Source organism: Eublepharis macularius, chromosome 5 (genome assembly GCF_028583425.1).
Source record: "Eublepharis macularius isolate TG4126 chromosome 5, MPM_Emac_v1.0, whole genome shotgun sequence".
Lineage (NCBI taxonomy): Eukaryota > Metazoa > Chordata > Lepidosauria > Squamata > Eublepharidae > Eublepharis > Eublepharis macularius.
In genome coordinates, this window is record NC_072794.1 from 25316849 (window position 1) to 25325098 (window position 8250).

An 8250-nucleotide genomic window follows, 5' to 3' on the forward strand; every position below is an offset into this window, starting at 1 on the left:
ATGAAATTGTTTGGATAAGATGCGCATACTAAAGTACGGTCATTAAAAGAGCTACAAAGAGACCAATGGCTTTGAGAACTGGATTGCAGTATCTCTTGCCACTCTGGTCATGCCCCAATTGAAATAACACTTAAATATATGCATTTACAAACCCTTCTTTGCAGGGCAGCCATCTGTGTCCTAGTCTTACTCCCTTGGGGACGTTTTCAGCATTACAGATGACAAGATCGGGAGTGGGGGGGGGGGGAGCTAGTTCATATAACAGCAATACAGAATTAAAACAGAGAGTGTTGCCATTGGGGAAGATTCCTAGATAATTAAAGCATTAATTCATGCCTCAGCTTTGCTTCCAGCCAGCCAGTGCTACAGAAACCCACAAAATTCCTCCAGTAAGATATATATGATTTTACAGTGTGTCTCACTTTTATCTTGGAGTGCAGTCATTATTAAGAATCGCTAGCCTACGTACCCCTTCAGACACAGTTGGTGAATGCCTTCTATTAAACTTCTGTATAATAAAAAAATTACTATGAGAAAAAGATAACCAGCCTCGACGATTTGATTCAGAGACCAAAGTCTAAGGGAATGTTTATGACATGTTTAAATTTTCATCCTATACCTTGGACAGAAAGGTAATACTAATAAAAGAGCACTAGATTTTTATGCATTAGCATTGCAAGGTTGCCTTAATCTATAACCAAGATCCTTTTACTGCCTACCCTGTTATCTCTTCCAAGCAAAGGGACAAAAATCCAGGTAGCCAGTAGATACAGATGTCTAAAAAAATCTGAGCCTGGTGACAACCTGCAGTGATACCCTATGGAGATTTACACCCTTCGAAACTCATTGACTTCAATGGACTTCGAAGGGTGTAACTCTGCTTGGGAGGGTATTGTGGGTAACGCACAACGCTCTGCTGTTGGTAAGATCTGGCCGCTTCCTTCTCGTACTCTTACCAGTGACAACAGGATTCCTTCTCTGGTTGTCTCAAGATGTCATCATTCTTACCCATGAAACAGGCATTTGCAAATGTTTATATTGTGTATTTTGAAAACATACACTGATGGAGCATTTCTCTCCTCCCATGTTATACCTGTACAAACAACACCAGTGTGCTGCAGTGGTTCAAGTGTCAGACTGGGACCCTGAAGACATGGCTTCCCATCTCTCTTCCTCCATGAAGGTCACTTGGGTCTCCTTGGGCCATTTGCTCCCTCTCAGCCTTAACCTACCTCACAGGGTTGTTGCAGGAATAAAATGGAAGAAGAGAGGCATCCCTATATGCTGCTCTCCAGAGGGTAAAATTGTAATACATAGAGTGATTCCGCACACGTGATAATGCACTTCCAATCCTCTTTAGAGATCATTTGGAATGGATTTTTTTGTGTGCGGAACAAAAAATCCACCTCAAACGATTGATAAAGTGCATTGAAAGTGCATTATCCAATGTGTGTGGAATCACTCATAGACAAACCACATAAATATGACTGACTATCAGTTCCACTCTCTAGTTTACTAGAAACATTTGGAACACTGACAGTGCAATCCTAAACAGAGTTACACCAGTCTAAGCCCATTGATTTCAATGGACTTAGACTGGAGGAACTCGGTTTAGGATTGCACTGTGAGACTGCCTTCTAAAATATTTGCAGTTATTCCTAGTTTTGGGTCTCCCAAAGATCCAGCAAAGTACATTCCCCAACATTCAACTTTATTAATATCAAAGAATACTTGACCTTCCAGGTTACTGGGTCAGCGGCTGACTCCGATGAAAATCCATTTTGATATCTCTCTCCTGTATGAAGTTAATCCACCGTTATTATCCTTCAAGCCAAATCTTTCAATCAATTGCACAACAACCTTATGATGGGGTTTTTTTCCAAGTTCCCATTTCTCAGGGCTACTTAGGAGAGTGTATTAAGAAAATACATCTTTGTTTTAGCAGGCTCTGTAGAGTAAACACCCAAGTGACAAATGATAGAATATAAGCCTGCTAGGTACTCAGACAATGATGCTTTTTAAAAAATGCACAGAGCTGGTTCTTTTTCTTTGTAAAAATCTGAGCTTTTAAAATACTAATACAACTAGCTTCAATTCCCATATGAATCGGTCCAACTGCGTTTCCTGTTGAAGATGGAAATGATGTTTTTTCTGGTGTAACATTTTTCCACATGGACTCTCAATTTCTCAGAAGTCATTGTACCCCTTGAGTTATCTTCCAGGACACACTGTTAGCAGATAGACCCTACCCTTGCACTAGAAGGACAGTTTAGGGATATGAAATATCATAAACTCCTTTCACAATGTGTCATAATAAGCACAGCCAGGCAGAACAGATGCCAGCTTCCTGCCTGGAGACTGGAAAATTACCAGAATGTGAGTCACAAATGGGTAGATTGACTAGCTACCCCCACACCCCAGAGAGCAGCAGTAGGGTTGCCAGCTCCAAGTTGGGAAATTCCTGGAGATCTAGGGGGTAAAACCTGGAGAAACCTGGAGAAAGTGGGGTTTGGGGAGGGAAAGGACCTCGGCATAGCATAATTCCATAGAGCCTACCGCCCCAAAGCAGCCATTTTCTCCAGGTGAACTGATCTCTGTGGCCTGGAGACCAGTTGTAATTCCAGGAGATCTCCAGCCACTACCTGGAGGCTGGCAACCCTAAGCAGCAGGGATAGCGAAGGCTTCTTGAGACCCCTCCCTGCCTAATCCCATCAACACCTTCCTCCACCGCTTACCTAATCAAGGGCTGTTCAGCAAATCTGATAGCCTCCCCATCTGGTAGTTACCAGGTCATCAAGCAATATTTTTACTGATAGTTATGTCATTGTACCCCTTGAGTGATCTTCCTGGACAGACATTTTAAGAGAAAGGAAATTATATTTCTCCCTCGTAAAATGGGCAAAATCAAACACACGAGAACATTGCTGTGTGAGTTTTTCCTCCTGTCCAGGGAAGCTCAGGTGGCAGGGGGAGGTCTTTTTTAAAAAATGGGGAGAGGAGTAAGCAGGATAGGGGGAACAAAACCCCAAAACACAAAAACACACACCGCTTTCCTCACTGCAACCTGCTCCTTTCCCCATTTTTCTCCCAGCCCAGCACTGCTATTGGAAATCAGCTCTATTGAAAGAAAAGTTCTGGGAAGAAGAAAAAAACAAGAGAAAGGTGAAGGATAGAATTACACTCTGCTTGAAAGTATGCTCCATTTCTGTTTAAAAATCAAACACCCCCATACACTCCTTGATCACTTTCTTTACATTTTATTCACTGGCTTATAGCAATGGGGGGGTATGTGCATATTTTACATGAAATTAAAGAGAGAATCAAGACACAGATCTCAAAAATGTGATCTCCATCACTGCTCTCTTGCGTAAAAAGAGAGCTCAGCTCCTTTCTTACCATAAATCAAGTCTCTTCTCATTTGGCCCCATCTTTTGTCGAAGGGAAGAAGTATTTGCTCTCTTCCTGGTCAGCAACAGACCTTACTAGCTGGCCTTCCTGGAACAGAAAGTGTTAAGCAATCTTTGCCTCTCTTTCCTGCAGAAATAAAAGAGATTAGGGCCATTTTCACGCTGCTTACTGGCCATGGAACATTGCACTGAGCTCCTGGAACAGCAGCGTCTTCCTGGCGCAATTTCGTGCGAGAACTGCCGTACTCATGTGAAATTGCACCAGGAAGATGCTGTCATTCCAGGAGCTCGGCACGATGTTCCGTGGCTGGTAAGCAGTGTGAAAATGGCCTAAATTTATATGGGTGTAATATGGCTTGTCTGAGCTTCTATTCCTTCTCCTAATACAAGCAAGCAAGCAGCACATTTCTCAACCCTGCCCCTACAAGTACACAGCTGTGCCTGTCTGTTGGAGGTAGGAGAGCTGTAACATGTCTAACTTCTGCCTCCTCCCACCTCAGTTTGTAAAGCAACTAAGTTTTCTACCACAGTGGGACCATGAGCCCCTTCCCCACACACTATTGCAGCAGAATTTGTCCCAAGCTGCCAATCAAAATGAAATAACTCACCAACAGGACTCATAGAGTCAGAAAGTTCCTTAAAAGCCACTGAAATGGTATAATATTCAGAAGAAAGCAGAAATGCAGTGCACCAAAACTCCAGTGTGTGATGGGAATGTTGGATAACTGTTTAAGTTGGATGATGTCTCTGTCATGCATTTATCTGCTGAGTCACAAAGTTTCCCTCATGGCTTCTCCTATCTGAAAAATTGAAACCGGACAAGAAAGTGCCAGTATAACTCTCAGATCCAAGGGTTATTATGACTGTTCCTGCACATCAGAAATATTTCTGATTAAATCCAGAGTATTTTCAATAGTAAATCAGATGTTGCTCAGGCTGGCTCTAGTGATGCTTTTATTGCACATCCCTTGCATCCAGATTTTGGCATCATGGCTTGTGGCAAAATCATTACATGGACTGTCACCTAACTAGCCAGCGAGGGGGGAAATTGCATCATCATGAAGGAGTCGAAAGCAAGTTGCCTTACTCAGCTAACCATTGTTCTCCTTCGTAGGAGGTTGATTTCTCTTTCTTAGATCCTGACACAAACACATACGTATATCCCTTTGCCAGAAGGAACCCTAAAAACTCTCTCTGGGATAACTCATCTCTCTTTAATTGAAATACACAGTGGGATGCATATTATAAAAATGTACAAACTGTTAGGAGGATTGTAAGAAATCCACATATCTGAATGCCAACATAACTTGCATATTATGTTCTTGATGTTTCCCCAGTACAATAGGAAGACATGCTGCATGCTGGCTGGAATCCAAACCATAGAAGTAGTTCTCCAGGACCTGGTGAGATCTGGAATTGTATTTCTCCAAGATCAACTCCCACCCTTGCCTAACAGCAAATCTCTATTGAAATGGAGCAGTTTTAAGATCGGTTTGCAATATAACATTGAAGTCTGCTATTCTTGGGGGGAATGTTTTTAAAATCCCAATGGATGTGCATCACTCCCAAATTACTCTTTGGATCGTGGCCTCTTATTCCTCAGCAGTGTCTACAAGATTCCAATCCATCTCAGATCTTCATGATAATTGTGTTAAAGCCATACACAGTTTGCAGGGGTCCTCAACATTTTTGAACCTGCAGACACCTTTGGAATTCTCACACAAGGTGGTGGATGCAGCCACAAAATGGCTGTCACAGGAGGTGGAGCCAGCCACAAAATGACTGCCTTATCTCCAGTCACGCAGTAAAGATCCTTGTGCTGTGGTGGGAACTGCTACCAAAACAACATTTTTAAAAAACCCTGCACAGCTAATCAAATCTCAAATAGCCAATCAGAAGCCTTTCTGGGCAAAAGCCCCACCTGGTGATGCCCAGTGGTTACCTGGTCTATATACCCTCCCAGAGGGAGGAGGGGGACCCAGCACTTACTGGGAGTTTTCGTGCTCCCGGAGCCAATGCAATGACATCACTTCCAGGAAGGAGCCCTTGTTGGGGGTGTATTTTACTCCACATTCATCTGGGATGAGGTTCTTCTCAGCTACTATTTCCTCAAATTTGTCGGCACTGAATTTGGTGAAGCCTCATTTCTTGGAGATGAGGATCTTCTGATGACCAGGGAACTTGAACTTGACCCTACACAGGACTTCGGCAATGTGCTCCTTGTTCTGCACCTTGGTGCGAATTGCCATGATGACCTGGCCAATGTGCTCATAAGCCACAGTGCCCTGTGGCTTACCAAAGGCTCCACGCATTCCCATCCGGAGCATATCAGCTAGTTGATATGGATGACATGGAAGGGGTGGAGGTGCACATGGATATGGAAGCCATCCTTGCCACCATGTATTTGTTGGCACAGAGTTGGCCAAAGTTTTGATGCTGCAAAATTGCAAATAAAACAAAGGGTATGTGACATTGAGCGTCAGCAAGACATTATAAAAAATCCTAAATTTAGGGCATCAGAGGAATCCAGATGCCATATGAAGATGGCCCAATATCTAAAAAATTTAGAATTCCATCCCTATAGGAGGGCTTCCACTCTAGCGAGATGTGATGCCATGCCATCCAAGGTAATGGAAGGGAGATATAAGAAGATACCTTATGATCAAAGGATTTGCGGGTGTCCCCTTGGAGAGGTGGAAACATTGGAATGTATGTTTTTTCGCTGCCTCCTCCATAAAAGGATTAGAGACCTGACAATTCTTCCCTTGTTATCTGGATTGGAGGGGATACCAGATAACATATCCTTGGCAAAGCTATTGGCTGACAAAAATCCAGCTGTCACTAGGATGACAGCTAAGTTTTGCGCCCAGGTGACTGCGCAACAAAACAGACCGTCAAATACTGGAATGGCCACGAGGGATTCCCCTCACCCGGATTAAGTTTTAAAGACTTCTGCCTAATACCGCTTTTATATCAGGGGAATACAGTGAAATAAAATTCATTCAGGATTTTATTAAGTTTACCTCTATATTGGTGTATTAGGATATGTGTTTGCATATTTTATCTGAAGTATACTTATTTGAAGAATATGAATTTTAAACAATGTATTTTATCTTGCTCTATGATCTGATTTTATTATGTATAGCTGGTCTAATGACTGTTGCAATAAATACTACTACTGATACGGGTGGTCTCAAGAGCTTCAGACAACAACTGCTCGTATTCGTCTGACATCATGTGTCCACAAAGTGGGAACTCATCGACTTTGGATTTCTTCCTACCACGGTCCAAGATTCTGATCATAGCATCAGGAACACCTCTGCAGAAACGGGACTTTGGTTAGGGTTTGTTCTTGCAGTATCAATAACAATGGGCTGGTCAGCAGCCCATGGCTGTTTTCACACGTCTTACTAGCTGTGCAAAATTGCGCAAAACTCCCAGAAGGACAGCATCTTCCGGCGATTTGCACCACAAACTGGAGTTATGATGGGAAATTGCACCAGGAAGACGCTGTCGTTCCGGGAGTTTTGTGCGATTTTGTGTGGCCTGTAAGACATGTGAAAATGGCCCATGTCTGTGGCCTGCACCTCACTGGGCAGAAAGAGCCTTATTCTTGCCCCATGGTTAGACAGTTTATATTAGTACTCCATGGCTAATGAAAATGGAAAGGGAAGCCTCCATGTCATAGAGTTTCATGGCTATAGTCTACTTTTAAGAACAGTCTTGTTTTCACTTCTTTATCGCCATTTTTTTTATAATTCATGATACTTAATGTTTGCGTATTTTGAAAAACAATTAAAACAGTCTTCACTTTTGTTTTATATTGGTGTACTTTAGTGTGTTTTTCCCCCCTATGGAGAAACTGTACTCTGATATCAAGTAGTATTTGCTAGTGTACTTCATGACAAGGACATCATGAGGCAGGCGTGTGTGTATGTGTGTGTGCGAGAGAAAGAGATGCACTTAGTTTTGATTTTAATGTGTAAAGTGAACTTTTTGGAGCATCGTTTTCCTGCACTTTTTGTCATCTTGCTGAAGTGGTGCTTACATGGAGGGATAATTTTAAAAAGAAGAAAAAATACACTTGAGTAAGAACGTGCATGGATATATATCCAGTTTCGTAGACTCCCATCCAAACATATACTTCTCTAAACAAAGAAGTAGAAAGTAGTGACAAAAGGCTACAGAAATTAATGAAAGAAATCAAATTTATTCACTCTGTAGCAAACCAAGCAGTTAGTACCTAGGGGTAGAGAAACAACAGCTGTGGAATATTACAGAACTCGCCATGGTTGTTGGCTGCACTAGAACACCCTTAAGAAGCTAGTAAAGTCCTCACCCATTTCCCACAGGATGAACTAGTAAACTCTCTTCACCCAAACTTCATGGCCAAATACCTTCTGAAACAGATATTAATACTAGACGTGGGCATGAACCGCATTACGAACCAAAAAACCCCACGAACCACCTGATTGTCTGTTCGTGATCCAGCGGTTCATGAGGGTCCATGGCCAACGAACCAGCATTCGTTGGAAGCCCAGTTCATTGTGTTCACCCACAGTTCGTGAAGCCAGACAGTCAGGCACCATCAATCAATTCCCTTGGAAATGGAGCTGGGGGAATGCCTGAATTCTGTCTGCACTCCTTCTGTCGAAGCCCAGCTTACCTTGATTGGCAGGTCTTCCTTCCAACCATGGAGCTGCAAATTGGTTACAATTGGTTACATGGGAGAAGACACCCGGGGGAGGGAGGGGGAAGGGGGGGTGTTCTGTAGCCATGGCCACTCCAATCTCATCACTGCAAATCCTGATAGGCAGTTCTGATGGCCAACCCCTTGTACAAT

The 8250-nt window shown here is 42.8% G+C and overlaps 1 pseudogene; it reads right to left on the bottom strand.

Moving 5' to 3' along the window:
• Nucleotides 1–5392: 5392 nt before the first annotated feature.
• On the bottom strand, nt 5393–6797 carry LOC129330297 (60S ribosomal protein L10-like; annotated as a pseudogene).
• Between the last annotated feature and the right edge of the window lie 1453 nt (nt 6798–8250).